The sequence below is a fragment of the Pyrus communis genome, chromosome 2 (assembly GCF_041283825.1).
Source record: "Pyrus communis isolate YQ-2024b chromosome 2, ASM4128382v1, whole genome shotgun sequence".
Classification (NCBI taxonomy): domain Eukaryota; kingdom Viridiplantae; phylum Streptophyta; class Magnoliopsida; order Rosales; family Rosaceae; genus Pyrus; species Pyrus communis.
Window position 1 is genome coordinate 25,406,700 of NC_142566.1, and position 18,301 is coordinate 25,425,000.

An 18,301-nucleotide genomic window follows, 5' to 3' on the forward strand; every position below is an offset into this window, starting at 1 on the left:
TTCCTTCGTACTGTGTCTTGACAGTGCTTGCGATCATTTCCTGTAGCTGCTGGATAGAGAGAGATCCCATGAATGCCGTTGCTTGGTCTAGCTTCGGCTTCTCTTCAACTTTCTCCGCTGGTGGCTCCTCTTCTTCGTCGTCTTCTTTCTTTAATAGGCCAATATTTGGGTCGTCTTTCACGTCGGGCAGCGCATCTAGTTGGTTGACGAGTGCGGCAATCTGCAAGTCCTTCTCTTCCACAGTCCGTGTGAGCTTTGCGATTGCTTCATTCATTCGAGCTAGCTGCTCCTCGATTGAAGTTGCTCCAGTGGTCATGACTTGCATGGTTGTACTGCCGCTCGGATCAGCGTCGGAGAGTAGGGACTCTGAGTATTTCTTCGGGCTTTCGTCTTCTTTACCTTCTTGAACCGTGATGTAGAAAACATCTTGGATCTCCTCTTCAGTGCCGTTCTCTTGGGTTTGTTGGCATGAAGATTTGCCAGTGTGGACGATGATGCGCCTCCTTACCTTCAGTGGTCCTTTTGTGTCGACCTCTAGGATTGCTTGGCGCTTCATCCTTGAAGGAATCAAGCTTCGAGCGTCGTCTTTTTCTCCTAACCGATCGAGCTTTTCTTCCTTTGGTGTTGTCTTCCTCTTTCCAAAAGGCTTACCATCATCTTCAAATCTTTCTGAAGCTGATCGTCGTGGAGGAGAGATAGCTGTGTTGCTTTGTTTCTTAGGCTTTAACAACCTTTCAAAAACAGAGCTTTGGGATGTCGGCGCGTTAAGCCTCTTGAAGACAGAGGTTCGGTCTTGACCACCAATGCGATTAAGCACTGAAGTTCTGGAGCTTGCATGGCTCATCCTATCGAAGACCGACGTCCGAGGGGAGGGTTTAGGCTCTTCTTGGTCTGGTTCAATGCTCACGCTGATGTGTTGAGCGCTAGCTTTCTTCAATTTGCTTGAAATCTTCACGGGTGCATTTGGTGTGAAGCCAAGTCCAGCTTTGTTGTTGTCAACTCCATAATCATGCTCCTTCAACTTCTTTTGAGTCTCGGTGAGGTCGCGATCTTTGTCGTTGACGGTGTTTGAAACCTTCTTTCCAAGATTTGAAGAGGAAGCAAAGTCATGCCCAGCCTTTGACATGAGTTCGTAGGCATTTGGGTTGAAGCCTTCTTCGGTCCTCTTAGTTGGAAGAGAGCTTGGTTTCACTATGACACCATGTTGCGCCTCCAGACGGTTGATGAGTCCGGCGGTTTGCAAGTTTTTCTCCTCTGCAGTCTTTATCAGCCTTGCAATTGTTTCCTTCATCTGAACCAGCTATTTTTCAATGGAGGTAGTGCCGATAGTCATGACTTGTTCTTTGTTTGAAGCCATGGACTGTGCTTGAATATCTTGAACGGAGACAGAGATGAGAGGTAGAGATAGTCCCACCGGGCGTGCCAAATTTGTAAACACGAAAAATTCCTGAAACAAGAGACAAGAATACGTGTACAAAATATATTTTGTGTTTAATGATTTTGGGGTTACAATCTCTTTGTAATTTGATCATCTGATTCTATCTTCGTAGGTGTAGGTTTGTGGATGAGTTGTTGATCCAAAGGGCCGTCGGGGCTTGATCTAGGGATGAACAGTTGATGAACGGATCTTCGAGGGCTTTTGGGCTTGATCTTGAAGACTGGGTGTATGGATTTCTTCAAGGGCTTTTGGGCTTGATCTTGAAGGTTGATGGATGAGCGGATCTTCAAGGGCTTTTGGGCTTAATCTTGAAGAACGATTGGATGTGTGAATTTGTTGAGGTTGTTGATCCAAAGGGCCGTTGGAGCTTGATCTTTAGGATGAACGGATGATGAACACTTTCTTCAAGGGGCCGTCGGGGCTTGATCTTGAGTCGGTGGAAGTTCTTCAAGGGCCGTTGGGGCTTGACCTTGAAGGAGGATTTGACGAAGAACGAAGAGTGTTTTCTTGATCCTTCGGGATTTGCTTGAGAGCTTTAGAGTTTCAAGGCTTCAAGGTTTTGGTGTGATGTAAATTCCCTTCTTTCTTTCTTTCCTTCTTTCTTCCTTTCTTCCTCCCTCAAATGAATGTCTTGGCTTCCTATTTATAGAATTCCAGAACTTGATTTTTGGATTTAAATAATCAGATGAAATAAATCATTTCTGCCAGATATTGACACGTGTCCTATTTGATGACCTTTCCAATTTATTTCGATTTTTCGTTGAGTCACACGCTACATGTAAAATTTATGTGACACGTAAGCGTTGAAATTTTAATTATTGGTTAACATTCATTTCACCGAAATTTCGATGTCTACAATACTGTTCAAACTAAACCATCCAAGAGGTTGTCATTTAATATTATGATCTAACGGTACTTTTTTTTTTACTTATAAATAATAGGTCTTAACCAAGACCAATCATAGGTTAAACTAAATCAAACTATAATTAGTTTGGTTTGATTTCGTTGGATTTGACTTATTTATAAACTACTAAAACCAAGACCAATTTAAACTCTTATGTGTAGTGTTGGAGACGAATTCCTAGCGTTCGATTGTAATAGCTACCACGTTTTCTCGCTTGGTTTAGGTTTACCATAGTCAATGAAAAAGGTATATGAAAACGCCCACTTTTAATATACATTGTGATTAGAGCATTGCTGACTGAAATATCAGTTTCACAACCATAATCTAATAATGTGAATAACTAAGGACATCGGTGTATACTTGAAATTCCCGTACTCAAACGTAAATTGTTTAGCACATGAATTTTTTTTTTTTAGCAAGAACAATCGTGTGATATGTAACTATTTTGAGAAATAAATACTCTCGTATAATCAGGCACCATATAATCAACCATGCCATATGACAAATTTTTATTAGATCAGTACGTGATTCACTTTTTTTTTTTTTTTTAGTTTTTTTTTTTTGAACAAAGTGATTCACTTTTTTAAATATATGTACAAGTAATATGTATAAGAGAGAATCCCCACAATGGATCAATGCATGTATCTTTGGATTTGGGGAAGGTTGATGCGGCATGGCAGCAACCCCAAACTACCATTACCATATTGAAAATTACACACAACAGCCAGCTGGGATTTTGATGAAACAAATTCACATATCCAAATTCGAACCAGATGAACCAAGAACACAATACGCAGTAAACCTTGATAAAATGATAATTTACATTAATAATTGCATTAGCACAAAGAAGAGCATACATAGAAGAAGCATAAGTTCTTACAGTGATTTGATGTTAATTATCCTAAACAATATCAGTTCTTACAATGATTTGATTATCCTAAACACCAGCCGGATGCTGTCGTTTACTATGTTAAATCAACATCTTAAGATTTTAGAGTATATGCATAATTTTTCGAGAAATTCTAATATATGAGTAATGCTAAGTAGATTAATATTTTAGAGTATATACTGCTTTAGTCCAGTTGAGTTTTGTGGTATAGTTGAATGTGCATTCACGAGAATCTAATATTGTAATACAGTTGAATGTGTGATAAAAAATCTAATACCTACTAACATCGGTGTATACTAAAAATTCTCATACTCAAACATAAATTGTTTGGTACACAAGAAATTCTTAAGTACAAACAGTCATGATATGTCACAGTCTTAAAAAGGAAATACTCTAATGTAACCAAGTACCATGCTGCTCATGAACTTGCCCATGTTGCTTCAAAGGAGAATTTTGGTTGTTATCATTCATTCACGATGATATTTATTTGTAGAACTGACGTTTCAAAAAGAACAATGTCACAAATTCAACCCACTGTTTTGCTTGGATGTCTGAGCTTTTTAAGTCGAATTCTCTCTTTTTAGGGTATTATTTTCAGTAATTTTGTATTAAGTCTAAGTGTTAGAGTTGTGAGCTTATATATGATTCAATCAATAAATTTTGGAGGGGTTTAATGAAAGAGAGTTTTAACGAAAAGCCCATGGTACTGTTCACTTTAACGAAAAATCACATTTTTACACTAAAAAATCAATCATGGTACTATTTACTTTACCCTTTATTTTGTCCTTATCATTAAAACTCAAAGTTTTCAAGCTCTTTTCATTAGTTTTCCTTTAATGAAAAGGGATGTGCTATCCACGCACCTCATTTTACTTCTCACACATCCTTTAATAACTTCTTTCCGTTGATATTCTTCAATTCATCCGATCCGATGCCCGAAAATTAAAAAGGTGTGTAAGAAGTAAAATAGGGTATGTAGATATCACAGCCCTAATGAAAACCTCTTTGCTACAACTTGGTTTTAATCGTAAGAACATTTTGGATATGAAATATCTATATTAGGTCAAGCTCTTTTCTTATTTACTTTTATGTCATTATTTCATTCATCATGGCTGATTCCAAGTTTACATTTTGTTTGATACTTAAATTATTGTACATAATTTTGCATTGATTGCCAAACACAATGGTGCCACCGATGCCAAACACAAGGGGGATGGGGTCCAATAGCTCTAGGATTCATTAGCAATAATGTTGTTCAATTTTATCTTTGATGAGAATCGAACTTAATATCTCTTATTTACAAATAAAAAAAAATACTACTAGATCATACTACTAAATAATATGATATTCTTTTTTGTCTTTTCAATTCAATCATCATTACTTTATTAAAGTCGGCCTCTGACTAAAGTTGTTTAGAAAGAATCTTTGCTGATAAGAAGGGTTAATATTGCTCCTGAACATTATGTTGACGCTCACAGGTGTAAAGTGGCGTCAATCATAAGGGGTCCTTTCTTCTTATACCGCATTTTCTTGAATTATTGTTAAGCCTTTCATTCATCTTATTCGCTCTTCTTGTGTCCTTCCTTGGCTTTCTCCCAGTTCTCTGCTTTCTACTCTCTAATCTCCCTTTGTCGCGCGAGTATGGATGTGCTCGAAGGTCTCATCACTTATCCGGTGGAGGGAATACTGAAGTCGGTCGCTTCACTTGCTGCTCAAGAAATCGGTCTTTTCCGAGGATTCGAAGAAGAAGTAACTGAGCTTCATCAATCGTCACTTGAGATTCAAGAGTACTTAGGCGATGTTGCCCACAAACCACGAGATCGGAGCATGGCAGTCAGAAACTGGGTCAAGAAATTGAAAGACGTAGCTCATGATGCCGATAACGTCTTGGAGGACATCAACTACGACGTTCTCCGGCGTAAAGTAGAAATTCAAAACCACATGAAGAAGAAGGTACTTGACTTCTTTTCGCTCTCCAATCCCATTTTATTTCGTCAAAAGATGGCACACAAGATTAAGAACATCAATGCGTCCCTGGCTGCTCTCAAGAGTGAGGCACCTTTCATTGGCTTAGTTGCAAGGAGAGTAGATCAAACCCCTCCAGGTATGGGGAACAGAGAAACCGTCTCAAGCTTCCGTCAGGATGAGAAGATCATTGGAAGGGAGAAGACTGTGTCGGATATCATTGCAACCTTGATCGAGTCCAAGAATCAGGAAGAGTACCTCTCAGTTAAGGCCATTGTGGGAATGGGAGGACTCGGAAAGACGACTTTGGCAAAATCAATATTCAACGATGATGCTATTGGTGGACATTTCCAGGAAAAAATGTGGGTGTGTGTATCCAACCCTTTTGACGTTAATTCGATTCTAAATCGGATGTTAGAATCCCTTAACTCGGACAGGACAGGATTTACAAGTCAGGAAGCATTGCTGAATAACCTCAAAGAAAGGTTGACAGGGAAGAGATATATGCTGATACTCGATGATGTTTGGAATGAAGCTGAGGATTTATGGAGCAGTTTTACGGATTGTTTGTCGAAACTCAATTCTGGTCCCGGAAGCATTGCCATCGTTACAACCCGCAGTGCTATTGTTGCATCAATCACGGGGACAATGCCGAAGTGTGATTTGGGGCTCCTATCAAACGAGGATTGTTGGTCCATATTAAAGGGTGAAGCATTACGAAATGGTAATGCTCGTTCTCTAGATTCAGATCAAGAGGGCATTGGAAGGGCGATAGCTGAAAAGTGTGCTGGTGTACCATTGGTGGCAAAGGTATGTCTATTATCATATTCCCCCTTGCTATCTTTTATTTGGTTTTTTATTTTAGTAACATAAATATATAAAAAAAATGGATTAAGACGACGAATAAAAGAATGCTATATAAAAAAAATGTTATATATAAACAAATGTTATGCATAAAGTCGTATAAACTAATGTTAAAGTATAAACTATACAAATAAGGGAGTAAATTTGATTACATCAACAGTATTACTCTAAATTTTCTTAAAGGAGAAAACATAGACTTGGCTTTGAATCCTCTATTTCTTTTAGCCACAGAGGTTTGAGGTCAATACGATTGAATAGCCAATTAACTACACAAACGGAAGAAACCCTATCAAACCCAACAGAATTGTTCTCCTATAAAACAATTACCAAGAAAATGATGGTCACCCACCATTCGATCTTAATCTAATGGATGGTGCTCATTTAACTTTTTTGCTGTATTTTTCCTGTACCGTTGGATTAAAGATCTAACGGTGAGCGACAATCATTTTCTTAGTCATTGAAGTCTAGGAAAACAGGACTCTCAAACCCAATAAGATTTAATCCAAGTGTCATTAAAGCCTAATTGTTTTAATCATAGAGAAAGATGATGCTAATTGATAACGATTATGACCCAAATTGTTTTTCATATCAAGTTTCTCTTTGCAATTTTATGCTAGGGAGTAGGGAAACCATATTTTGTAGACCGCATGATGTAGCGATTGATAGTTGGATTCTTTCTTTAATGATTTGAATAATGAGTCCAACCATCAACTAACACATCATGTGGTCTATGAATATGATTGAAGTAGTTGGTCTCTCTAGCATTACTCTAATATCCCATATTGAATTAATCAATCGAATGGGATAAAAAAAACATCTTGGTTTTGTCAAATAAGTTTACCTAAAATAGGTATTAAACGATTAATGAGTAGTTCAGAAATAAGTTTGTAATATGAGACATTAATTACACACAAAAATGGGTCGCCAGTCGAAGACATAGATTGGTGGCTTTCTCCATAAAGGATTAGTTTGCAGAATTAGGGTAATGTATCACTATGATTTTTACCATTCTACTCTTAACGGGAATTGGGCTAGGTCATGTTTGAGTATGATTTCGAACTCAAACAAATTCAAAACGTTATCCTCATTCATATGAGTTGAACTTAAAACATTTTAGTTTGCTAATATAAGTACAATTAAATAATCAATCGCCATTATAAAAACCCTTAACTTGGTATATTTAATTTTGTCCGAACATTTTAAAAAGAAAATTGCATGAAAAACATAATAATGAGCTTTTAAAGGATCAATTTGTTTATAATATATATATATATATATATATATATGTTTGTATATTTCAACGATTTAACCGTCTATTTTTATGTCTTTTCTCAAATATCATCTCTACAAAAATCACCCAAATCCGAAGTCGTATAACCGTTTGATCAAATTTAGTGTTTCTTTAGTAAATGGCGAAAGGATAGTTCGCTCTATGCTCACCGCGCGCCTGTGTAAATTTAATGTTTTTTTATAGTTAGCTATAAAAAATGTGGATCAAAACGCTCCTTCAAAATACTACCTTCCTAGTGCATTGTTACAAATTGTTCAATTACTTGGTTATCATAAGTACTAAATTAACACTTATATTTAAATGATCTAACCAAGTATCTTTGAGTTTAATTCCAAGACTAATTCTTACTTGGCTCGCAAGTCTCCTTGGTATTTCTCTTCTAACAAGCAAAAATATTGGAGAGCAATCTTGCAATTCTGATCGATACAAAACGAAGTTGAGTTTAATGCATCTTTGTTTTGCTCATCACTCTATTCAAAATTCAATGAAGCTATAATTTGGGATTGTTATTTTGCTAATCACCTTTTTATATTATAAAATATATAGAAACTAACTAACTTATGTATCAACAGGTTTTAGGAAGCCTAATGTGTTCTAAAAATAGTAGGCGTGAATGGTCGTCAATTCTAGAAAGTAAAATATGGGAATTACCAAATGAAGATCAGAAAATCATGTCAGTCTTGGAGTTGAGTTTTGATAATTTAACACCGTCATCATTGAAGCAATGTTTTGTATATTGCTCAATGTTTGTGAAAGATTCTGAAATTGAAAAAGATGAGTTGGTCCAGCTCTGGATGGCTCAAGGATATCTCCATTCTTCTCCCAACATAAGTATGGAGGATATAGGTAATAAATATTTCAATATTCTATTGCAAAACTCTTTATTTCAAGATGCTAGAGAAGAGTACGGCATTACCATTTGCAAGATGCACGATTTGGTGCATGATCTTGCAGAAAAAGCATTCAAATCTGAAAGCTTGACGCGAGACTTGGATAAGATGGATGATGACGCACGAGAGATTCGGCATGTTGCGCATATTTCTTCCACTACAATTGAAAGAATTCCAAAAGGGAGTATTAGGAGATTGCGGTCGTTGTTTGTTGATTGCGAGGTCCCTGGTAACGCCTTTCAAAGGTTTAAAGGTTTACGGATGTTGAATTTATTCGATGCCGAAATTGAGGAGTTGCCCAATTCAATTGGAAAGTTGAAACGCTTGAGGTATCTTAACATTTCCGGGACAGGAATAGAAGAACTCCCCAAATCTATTGGCAAGCTCTATAATCTTGAGACGTTAAGAATGTCAAATATATATATTAAAACGTTTCCTAGGGAATTGGAAAATTTGATCAACTTGAGACATGTTTATTTCGACAAGGATGTGGAAGTTCCATTTAGGATGACAAGATTGACTCATCTGCAAACACTACCTTGTTTTAAATTGGATGGAGCAAGGCGTCATAGACTTGATGAGCTAGGTGGGTTAAATGAACTGAAAGGGGAACTAGTTATTGGATCCTTGGAATTTGTGCGGGACAAAGAAGAAGCAATGAAATCAAAATTAGTGGAAAAGGCAAACCTACGAAAATTGATATTAGAATGGGGGGAAGAAAGAAATGGCAATTTTCTTGACGATGATATTCTTGAAGGACTCCAACCACACCCCAACTTAGAAAGCTTGACGATTGAGGAATTCAAGGGTACTAAATTTGCATCGTGGATGATGAGAAATTGTCGAGTAACCAAACTCCGTCATTTGAGAATTAGGAGCTGTCAGAAATTGTTGAGCTTGTGTTGTGGGTTAGAATATTGCCCCTCACTTGAGACGGTGGAAATTGAGGATTGTGGCAATCTAGAATCCTTCCAAATTTCACCATCCCAGTCTCTTCAGAAGTTGAAAATAGTTGGTTGCCCAAAGCTCAGATGCACTTCAATTCAGAGTCTGCCCTCACTCCGTGATTTGGTTATTGATAATTGCACTACTCTCGAGGGGGACTTGTCTTTAAACGGTTGCACATCCCTCCGTGAATTGAAGATTTATAAGTGCGATGGATTCACAAGTATACTGAGTGGGCTCCATTCTTGTACTAGTCTTCGCACACTGAGTATCATGGATTGTCGAAATTTGAGGACTTTGTCGGGTCATGGGCTACAAACCCCCGTCTCTCTTGAGCATATGGAAATATGTAATTGCCCTAATCTAGAGGCTATTCCCAGTTTAGACAACCTCACGTCCCTCACTGAATTAAGTGTCAACTTCTGCGACAATTTGATATCTCTGGCGGATCACAATGTGTCCAGCTTACAATCTCTATCTCGTTTGGAATTATATAAATGTGGGAAATTACAATATTTGCGCAAGGGGCTGCACTCTTTGTCTCGTTTGGAAGTGTTGTCTCTCGGTGCCTTCTGCCAAGAGCTCGATTCTTTTCCGGATTTTCAGGTCCCATCGGAACTGAAAGTATTAGAATTGTACTTTGAGGCCTAAGCTCAAGTCTCTGCCTCAGCAAATTCAACACTCTGCTTCTCTAACATCTTTGTCCATTTCTAGTTTCGATGGTCTGGAGGCTCTTCCAGAGTGGTTGGGCAACCTCACATCTCTTGCTGAGTTGACAATTCGTGATTGTGAGAACCTGATGTATTTGCCCAAGGGGCTGCACTCTCTATCTCGTTTGGAAAAGTTGTCTCTCGCTGCCTTCTGCCAAGAGCTCGATTCTTTTCCGGATTTTCAGGTCCCATCGAAACAATTAAGATTGAAGGGGTGGCCTAAGCTCAAGTCTCTGCCTCAGCAAATTCAACACTCAACTTCTCTAACACTTTTGTCCATTGAAGGTTTCGATGGTCTGGAGGCTCTTCCAGAGTGGTTGGGCAACCTCACTTCTCTTACACAGTTGGAAATTGAGCAATGTAAGAACCTGATGTATCTGCCTACGGTCGAAGCTATGCAACGCCTAACCAAATTGCTTGCCCTAGTGATTCATTCGTGTCCCCAACTGAAAGAAAGATGCGCCAAGGACAGCGGCCCAGAATGGCCAAAGATTTCTCGCATTCTATGTCGGAGGTAATTTTTATTTTTGGAGCCCTTATTTTTATCTCCAATCAATTATGCATGTATATTTTTTTCAAAATTCTTCATTCACTCTCGTTTTCTGCAGTTTTGATTTCTGATTCAAAAGGCTCTTACCAGAGTGATGACGGAACCTGTCATGAATCGACCATCTATCTATTCACCGTTGTGGGAATCTCAAGTATCTATCGGCACTGGGGAAGCCAATCCAAATTTTACTGTTGCGTAAAATTTCTGGCATTTCCCAGAGTCAAGTGTAGGTTTCTTTCCCGAAACAGCAATTCATGATTTGTTCTCTTCTCTTGTCTTTTAGCCTCGTGGAAGAACATTAATTTTTTTTGCAACTGTTTACGAGTCTGCGGTTATTCTGTATATGTTATAATGTTCAAATATGTTCTAAGGCATGTTGCGCATGGTTGTTACTTGTTATTTTTATCTCCAATCAATTATCCATGTATATTTCAGAGTTATTTAGAATACGGTAATCACAAATAAATTGGATTTGTATTTCAGCTACACTTAAGAAGGGAATCCAATAGGAGAATTGCATTAAGAGAGGAGAGCAAGCATAGTACAACGAAAACTTGGACTCGAAAATAGCAGGTTTCGGTCTATCCGTGGTTTTTTCCAGTGATAATGGGACTTGTGTAGTGACATCGGTCATGGGCAGAGTGGGTTATCTTGATCACAAGTATGTTCAAATTTCCGTGTTCTATTAGATTTTTTATCAAGTTATAAATACAAATGTATGAACAGTGAGTGGTTTATTTATGATTACTTTTTATTGTCTACGGGTACTATAATTATCAAAGGTTGAATTGTAGAGTTTTACTGGCCAAACTCTCTCAAATTCCACAAATGCAGTTTCCATGACAGCAGCATGCTAGGTAGCTACAAACTCTCTCATTCATCCCATGTTCAAAACTTGGTGGGTTAAAAATGGGGTTGGGATGTGTTGTGCAGTGAATCAGTGTAGGCTAAATACAAGTATGCATCTATATTGTCATCGACTTAATCACTTTTGTTTAATACTTCAGGTTGTCTCCCTGACTTGTATCACACCACATAACCCTAATAGGAACAATGTTTTACATGCTTTGACTAAAAAATACGTTGGCTTGACCAAATTGCTCTCTTAGTATGAACATTGCATGATCCATTGATTGATGTAGACTAAGCATCCCCATGTAATAAGGATCATGTATGTACTCTGCAAGTTGTGCAGCATGAGGTTAAAAATCCAGTGTCATACGTTTTTCTGTTTTTTTGGTCAGGACGTTGTCACACATTTTAAATACCAGGTAGTTCACAGGCTGCAATGAGACAGTGAGATGAAGATCTCAACTGGTTTCCTCGTCCTACTGCTCTGTGCAAGTTTCGTTCATGGAGAGTGCTGAATAGGTTAGCATTCTTTAACGAAAGCGAATGGTATTGCGTCCTTTAGATTTATATTTTCTATCTGCTGATAAGTTCTTTTTAGCTCAGATTCAAGCAAGTGCAAGAAGAACATTGTTGTTCCAATACTTGGATCATTACTTTCAACAATGGCCCTCCTTCAAGTTATAGTGCTCTTACTGGTCTGGAAGCTGAGAAGAATAAGAAAACCAGGTACCATTTTATACCCTTGATACTTATTTAGTTAGAAATGGCACTGCTACTATGGTGTAGTGGTATTCCTATCCAGTTAGTCTGAACTCATAACTTTTTGTACTTAAGCTGCAGATGGAGAAAAACATAACAAAACACCTGTAGCACACCTGTAGCATCAATGAAATCCCAGTGTACTTGTGACGAGGTTTTAGAAATCACCGAAAACTTTCAAACTGAAATTGGGAAAGGAGGATTTGGGATTGTATACCATGGCTACTTGGAAGATGGCACTCAAGTTGCGGTTAAAATACTTTCTCCATTGTCAACTGAAGGAGCTAGGGAGTTCCAAACAGAGTTTTGACAGTTAGGATTTTAATTCCTTGGAATTGCAAGTGCCTTGTCTCGTTGGTTAGAGATTGATGGGTTCCTTGTCGCTGCAGGTTGAGCTCCTGATGAGAATCCATCATAGAAACTCGGCCTCATTTATTGGATACTGTGATGAAACCGACTACTTGGTACTTATATTATATACGAGTACATGCCTAAAGGAAACCTAAAAGAATCTCTCTCAGGTATGTAGTTCTATATTTTATAAGCATTGTCCTCCATCAGAGGGTTTCAAAATATTGGAGTGTCACGTCAATGGCTGCAAATGCAGATAGAAGCTCACATATGACTTGGGAAATGAGACTTCGGATAACACTAGATATTCCGTTAGGTTAGTGCTTCGTGTTATTTCATACGCTAATATATCTGCACAAGTTCATATGCCTAATTCAACTTATGTATATTGTGAAATTTGGCTCACAGGACTGTTTACTTGCATAAAGGTGCAATCCACGTATTGTGCGTAGAGATGTAAATACTGCCAACATTCTCTTAAGTGAAAACTTGGACGCAAAAATAGCAGATTTCGGTCTGTCCATGGCTTTTCCCAGTGACAGTGAGACTCGTGGTGACATCAGCCAAGAGTACAGCGGGGTATCTTGATCTTGAGTATGTTCAGATTTCGTGTTCTTAGAATTTTGATTTAAAAAAACAAACAAATCTATGAGCAGTGAGTGATCTATGATTACTTTATTTGGTCTGCAGGTACTATAATTATCAAAGGTTGAATGAAAAAAATTGATGTTTAGAGTTTTACTGGCCAACCTGCAATCATAGAAAATGATGATCTTCTCTACATAGTGGAGTTGGTGAATCCTGATTCCTGAGTTCCAGAACGGGGATTTGAGATCGAAGGATTTGAGGGGAGTTTGACGTGAATTCGTTCTGGAAACCATTAGAGACAGCAATTGCATGCACAACTTCCACCTCTCAGCAGAGAGTTTTGTGCTGTGCGTTAACAGAGTGTTTGGAAATGGAGGTGTACATCTAGGCATCGAGAAAGAGCTCCATGCTCAAATGAAGAAGCTCGTGTTACGAGGTCACCATACCAGAGTTCACCTGGAGTAATTTCCAGATGTTCATATTCCACCTGGAGTAAGCATCCTATTTCTGCTGTTGCAGCCAAAAGAAGGGGAGGCAGTTGTCATTTTGGTCATCAACTTTCAAGATAATAGTGACCAAAGACTTAATACCAATCATTTTTCTCACTACTCTTGAATTATCATTCACATTCGCCATCCGTCAATAATGTTCGAACTTTTGACTATCTATACTTTGTGGTATTTATCTATCGTAAACTCATCCAACGGCTATGATTCTCAAATAAATTCTCAAATAAAGAATCATATTTTGTTAATACATATTATTCCTGATGTGGGGTTTTCTTCAATCGATGTAATGGAACAATATCGACACTATTAACAACGTACAGAGGGAGAGGCATAGCCAATAAGCCATTGTTAATTTGTCAAATTGACGATAAAATTCTAGAAATTCTTTCGTCTGAAACATGGAGGTGTTGGAAGAGGGGAGTGGAGTCATTATGTAGAGTAGGTAAGCTTTAATGTGTCTAGGACCGCATGGACATGTGATTCGGATGCCGGATTCCAAACGCTAGCTAGAGGAGGATGAGGAAGAGAGAAACTAGGACAACAAGCTAAAGCAAACAGTAGAAAATTTGACAGATGGATAATAAAGAGGAATTTGGATCCCCTCCTGACATTAGTGTCCAGAGCTTAAAGATCAGAAAATTTAGGCCCTTTGTGTGAAAGAGACGTTGAAGTCTTTAGATTATGTAAAGTGAGGCAGCATATAAGTTAATTAGTACTATCGAATTCGATTTAAGTGGTCCAAATTACCTGTTGGTTGAGCTTCGAACCATAAAATCCGTATCTGTCCATAAAAGAGGTTTAGAAAGCTTGACTTTGTATGACTGACGCCATATTTATTTATTTTATTTTATTAAAAGAAAATTAATGAAAAGTTCAAAAAAAAAAAAACTTTAGTTGTTCAAAAAAAAAACTTTAGTTTTAATGAAAAATAACAAATAAAGATGTAGTGAATAGTACTAGGGAAAGGTAAAAAGGTGATTTTTCGTTAAAAGTGAACAGTACCAGGAGTATTTCGTTAAAATTCTTTTTTTTTTTAATGAGAAGGAGAGAATGGTCAATGTTGGTGTTTGAGGAAGCACGCAGGTTTCATGCATTTGTAATTAAAACACCAAATAGTAGCCATTTGGTCAAATTGACATGTATACATAATGAAATTGTGTGGTGACATCGGTCATGGACAGAGCGGGTTATCTTGATCGATAGTATGTTCAAATTTCTGTGTTCTATTAGATTTTTTATAAACACAAATGTATGAACAGTGAGTGGTTTATTTGTGATTACATTTTTTGGTTTGCAGGTACTATAGTTATATCAAGGGTTGAATGAAAAAAATTGATTTTTACAGTTTTTCTGGCCACCCTGCAATCATAGAAAGTGATGATCTTGTCCACATAGTGGAGTGGGTGAATCCAGAATGGGGATTTAACAACGAATTTGGAACGAATGATTCAAGGAGAGTTCGATGTGAATTCGGTCTGGAAAGCATTAGAGACAGCAATGACATGCACAACTTCCACCTCCCAGCATAGAGCCACCATGGTTGGTTTTGTGCTGCGTCAACTAACAAAATGTATGGAATGAAGGTGTCTAAGCATCGAGAAAGAACTCCAGGATTTCACCATACTAGAGTTCACCTAGAGTGATTTCCATATGTTGAGGTACACTTTTGTACAAGGTTGTGTTTCTTCTCACTGTGTGCAGGTTCTCTCAACTAGCACAGTTTTCTTAGACCAATTTTGTAGAAGGTAATCTGTTTAGTCAATATGTAACTTCTTTCTTCAATCTTTCATCCTTAAATAAAATCAGGTCGAGTTATGTAGAATACTTTAAACACAGATAAATTGGATTTGTATTTCAGCTCACTTAAGAAGCGCAGTGCAATAAAAACTTGGACGCGTAAATAGCAGATTTCGGTCTGTCCAGTGTTGTTTTCAGTGATAATGAGACTTGTGTGGTAATGTCGGTCATGGGCAGAGTGGGTTATCTTGATCCAGAGTATGTTCTAGTTTCTGTGTTCTCTTAGATTTTTTATCATGTCATAAATACAACTGCATGAACAGTGAGTGCTTTGATAATACTTTTTTTTGGTCTGCAGGTACTACAATTATCAAAGTTTGAATGAAAAAATTGATTTTGAGAGTTTTACTAGCCAACCTGCAATCATAGAAATTGATGATCTTGTCCACATAGTGCAGTGGGTGAACCCTGAGTTCCAGAATGGGATTTAACAACTATTTTGTATCGAATGATTTGAGGAGAGTTCGATGTGAATTTGGCCTGGAAAGTTTTAGAGACAGCAATGGCATGCACAACTTTCACCTGCCAACATAGAGCCACTATGGGTTCTGTGCTGTGCCAACTAACAGAGTGTATGGAATAAAGGTGTCTAGGCATCGACAAAGAACTCCAGGCTCAAATGAAGAAACTTGTGGTACGATTTCACCATACCAGAGTTCACCTAGAGTGATTTCCATTGGTTCAGATTCCACAAATGCAGGTTCAATGACAGCACCATGCTAGGTAAATACTAATATACATTGATAATGTCCTCGACTTAATCACTTTGGAACAATTTTTGAAATGTTTTGACTAGAAAATACGTTGGCTTAACCAAATTGCTCTCTTAGTATGAACATTGCATGATCCATTGATTGACGTAGACTAAGCATCTCCATGTAATAAGGATCATGTTTCATGTAAAGTTGTGCAGCATGAGGTACAAATCCACACTGTCACATACGTTTTTCTGCTTTTTTGGTCGGAACATTGTCACGTGTTTTAAATACCAGTTAGTTCATAGGCTGCAGTGAGACAGAGAGAAGAAGATCTCAACTGGTTTCCTCGTCCTACTGCTCTGTGCAAGTTTCATTCATGGAGAGCACTGAATAGGTTTGCATCTTCTTTAACGAAAGCGAATGGTATTGTGTGCTTCAGATTTTTGATGTGCTTATAAGTCCTGTTTTAGTTCAGATTGAAGCAAGTGCAAGGAGAACAGGTTGTTCCAATACTTGGATCATTGCTGTCAGCAGTGGCCCTCCTCCTAGTTATAGTGCTCATACTGGTATGGAAGCTGAGAAGAATAAGAAAACCAGGTACCATTTTATACCTTTTATACATTTCATATCATAGAAGGCCTTATGGGAAGGCATACTTATACACAATACAAAGAAAGCTTTACACCCTTGTAACCGGATGCAACAGCACACATGCAGCAATAATACAAAGTAAATGACCTCCCTGCTGTCCAGGAGTCAGCAATCACATGCAACATTCCTTTCCAGAGTGCACACCCACATGCAACATTCCTTTCCAGAGTGCACACCCTTGCTGTCTTTCCTTTATGGCAATGATGACTATAGTTGTAATGATGGCAGGTACATACACCCATGCTTGCCGACTAGGATTTATACTAACCCTAGAACTTCTTCCAATATTGTGTGCTTCAGATTTTTGATGTGCTTATAAGTCCTGTTTTAGTTCAGATTCAAGCAAGTGCAAGGAGAACATGGTTGTTCCAATACTTGGATCATTGCTGTCAGCAGTGGCCCTCCTACTAGTTATAGTGCTCATACTGGTATGGAAGCTGAGAAGAATAAGAAAACCAGGTACCATTTTATACCTTTGATACTTATTCAGGTAGAACCGGCGCTCCTACTATGGTGTAGTAGTATTCCTAACCAGTTAGTCTGAACTCATATCTTTTTGTCTACTTAAGCTGCAGATGGAGAAAACGTAACAAAACTCATGTAGCATCAGAAGTCCTAGTTCACTTATGACGAGGTTTTAGAAATCACCAAAAACTTTAAAATTGAAATCGGGAAAGGAGGATTTGGGATTGTATACCATGGCTAGTTGAAATATGGCACTCAAGTGTGGTTCTACATCGTCATCTCAAGGAGCTAGCTCAGCTAGGGAGTTCCAAACAGAGGTTTGACAGTTTGAATTTAATTCCTTGGAATGCAAGTTAATGCCTTGTCTTGTTGTTAGAGATTGATGAGTTCCCTGTGGCTGCAGGTTGAGCTCCTGATGAGAATCCATCATAGAAACTTGGCCTCATTTATTGGATACTGTGATGATACCAACAAGTTGGCACTTATATACAAGTACAAGCCTAACGAAACCTAAAAGAATATCTCTGATCAGGTATGTAACTCTATATTTTACATAGCTTTCTCCTCCAACAGAGGGTTTCAAAATATTGAAGTGTCACGTCTATGGTTGCGGATGCAGATAGAAAGATGCACCAAGAACAGTGGCCCAGATGGCCAAATATTTGTCATATTCCAGATATAAGAGGTATTTTTTATTTTTATCTCCAATCAATTATTCATGTATATTTGGTTCAATATTGTTCAATCGGGACTGGTACGAATCTGAATAAGTGGTAAGTGTTAACCAAACATATTCCTTGCTTAGTTCAATCGGGACTGGTACGAATCTGAATAAAGAAAGATGCAACCTGCTCGACTGGCCCAAGATTTCACACATTTCCGACAGTCAAGTGTAGGTTGTTGAGAATCAATGTCAATTGTAGGTGAAGTAGGTGGATGTTGTAGGTGAAGTAAGTGTGTGAGGTTGGTGAAGTAAGTGTGTGAGGTTGGTGAAGTAAGTGGAGGTTGTAGGTGAAGTAGGTGGATGTTGTAGGTGAAGTAAGTGTGTGGTGTAGCTTTCATTTGGTTTGCTATAAATACCCAAGTCCTCAAGCATTGTAAATCATCCAAGGAGAAACAAAGCCTAGAGCTAAATAAGAAAAGCTTTGCTAATTAGTTTGTTTTGTGAGCTTTCTTTAAGAGTGT

General features: G+C 38.0%; 1 long non-coding RNA gene and 1 pseudogene across 2 annotated transcripts in view; both read left to right on the forward strand.

Moving 5' to 3' along the window:
• The first annotated feature begins 4,671 nt into the window (after positions 1 to 4,671).
• On the forward strand, positions 4,672 to 13,750 carry LOC137747339 (putative disease resistance protein RGA3; annotated as a pseudogene). The gene is made up of 10 exons (XR_015958591.1): positions 4,672 to 6,006; positions 7,924 to 10,410; positions 10,505 to 10,672; positions 10,930 to 11,107; positions 11,241 to 11,303; positions 11,691 to 11,817; positions 11,902 to 12,024; positions 12,133 to 12,724; positions 12,817 to 13,002; positions 13,099 to 13,750. The product of XR_015958591.1 is annotated as a putative disease resistance protein RGA3 (transcript).
• An 893-nt stretch (positions 13,751 to 14,643) lies between these two features.
• LOC148698820 (uncharacterized) overlaps positions 14,644 to 18,301 on the forward strand; it is an 8,026-nt gene continuing 4,368 nt past the window's right edge. Inside the window, exons 1-8 of the long non-coding RNA XR_015958589.1 lie at positions 14,644 to 14,707; positions 14,803 to 16,002; positions 16,306 to 16,394; positions 16,983 to 17,110; positions 17,221 to 17,433; positions 17,520 to 17,648; positions 17,736 to 17,801; positions 17,922 to 18,008. This is a non-coding gene — a long non-coding RNA (uncharacterized LOC148698820). The remainder of the gene's footprint in view (positions 14,708 to 14,802; positions 16,003 to 16,305; positions 16,395 to 16,982; positions 17,111 to 17,220; positions 17,434 to 17,519; positions 17,649 to 17,735; positions 17,802 to 17,921; positions 18,009 to 18,301) is intronic.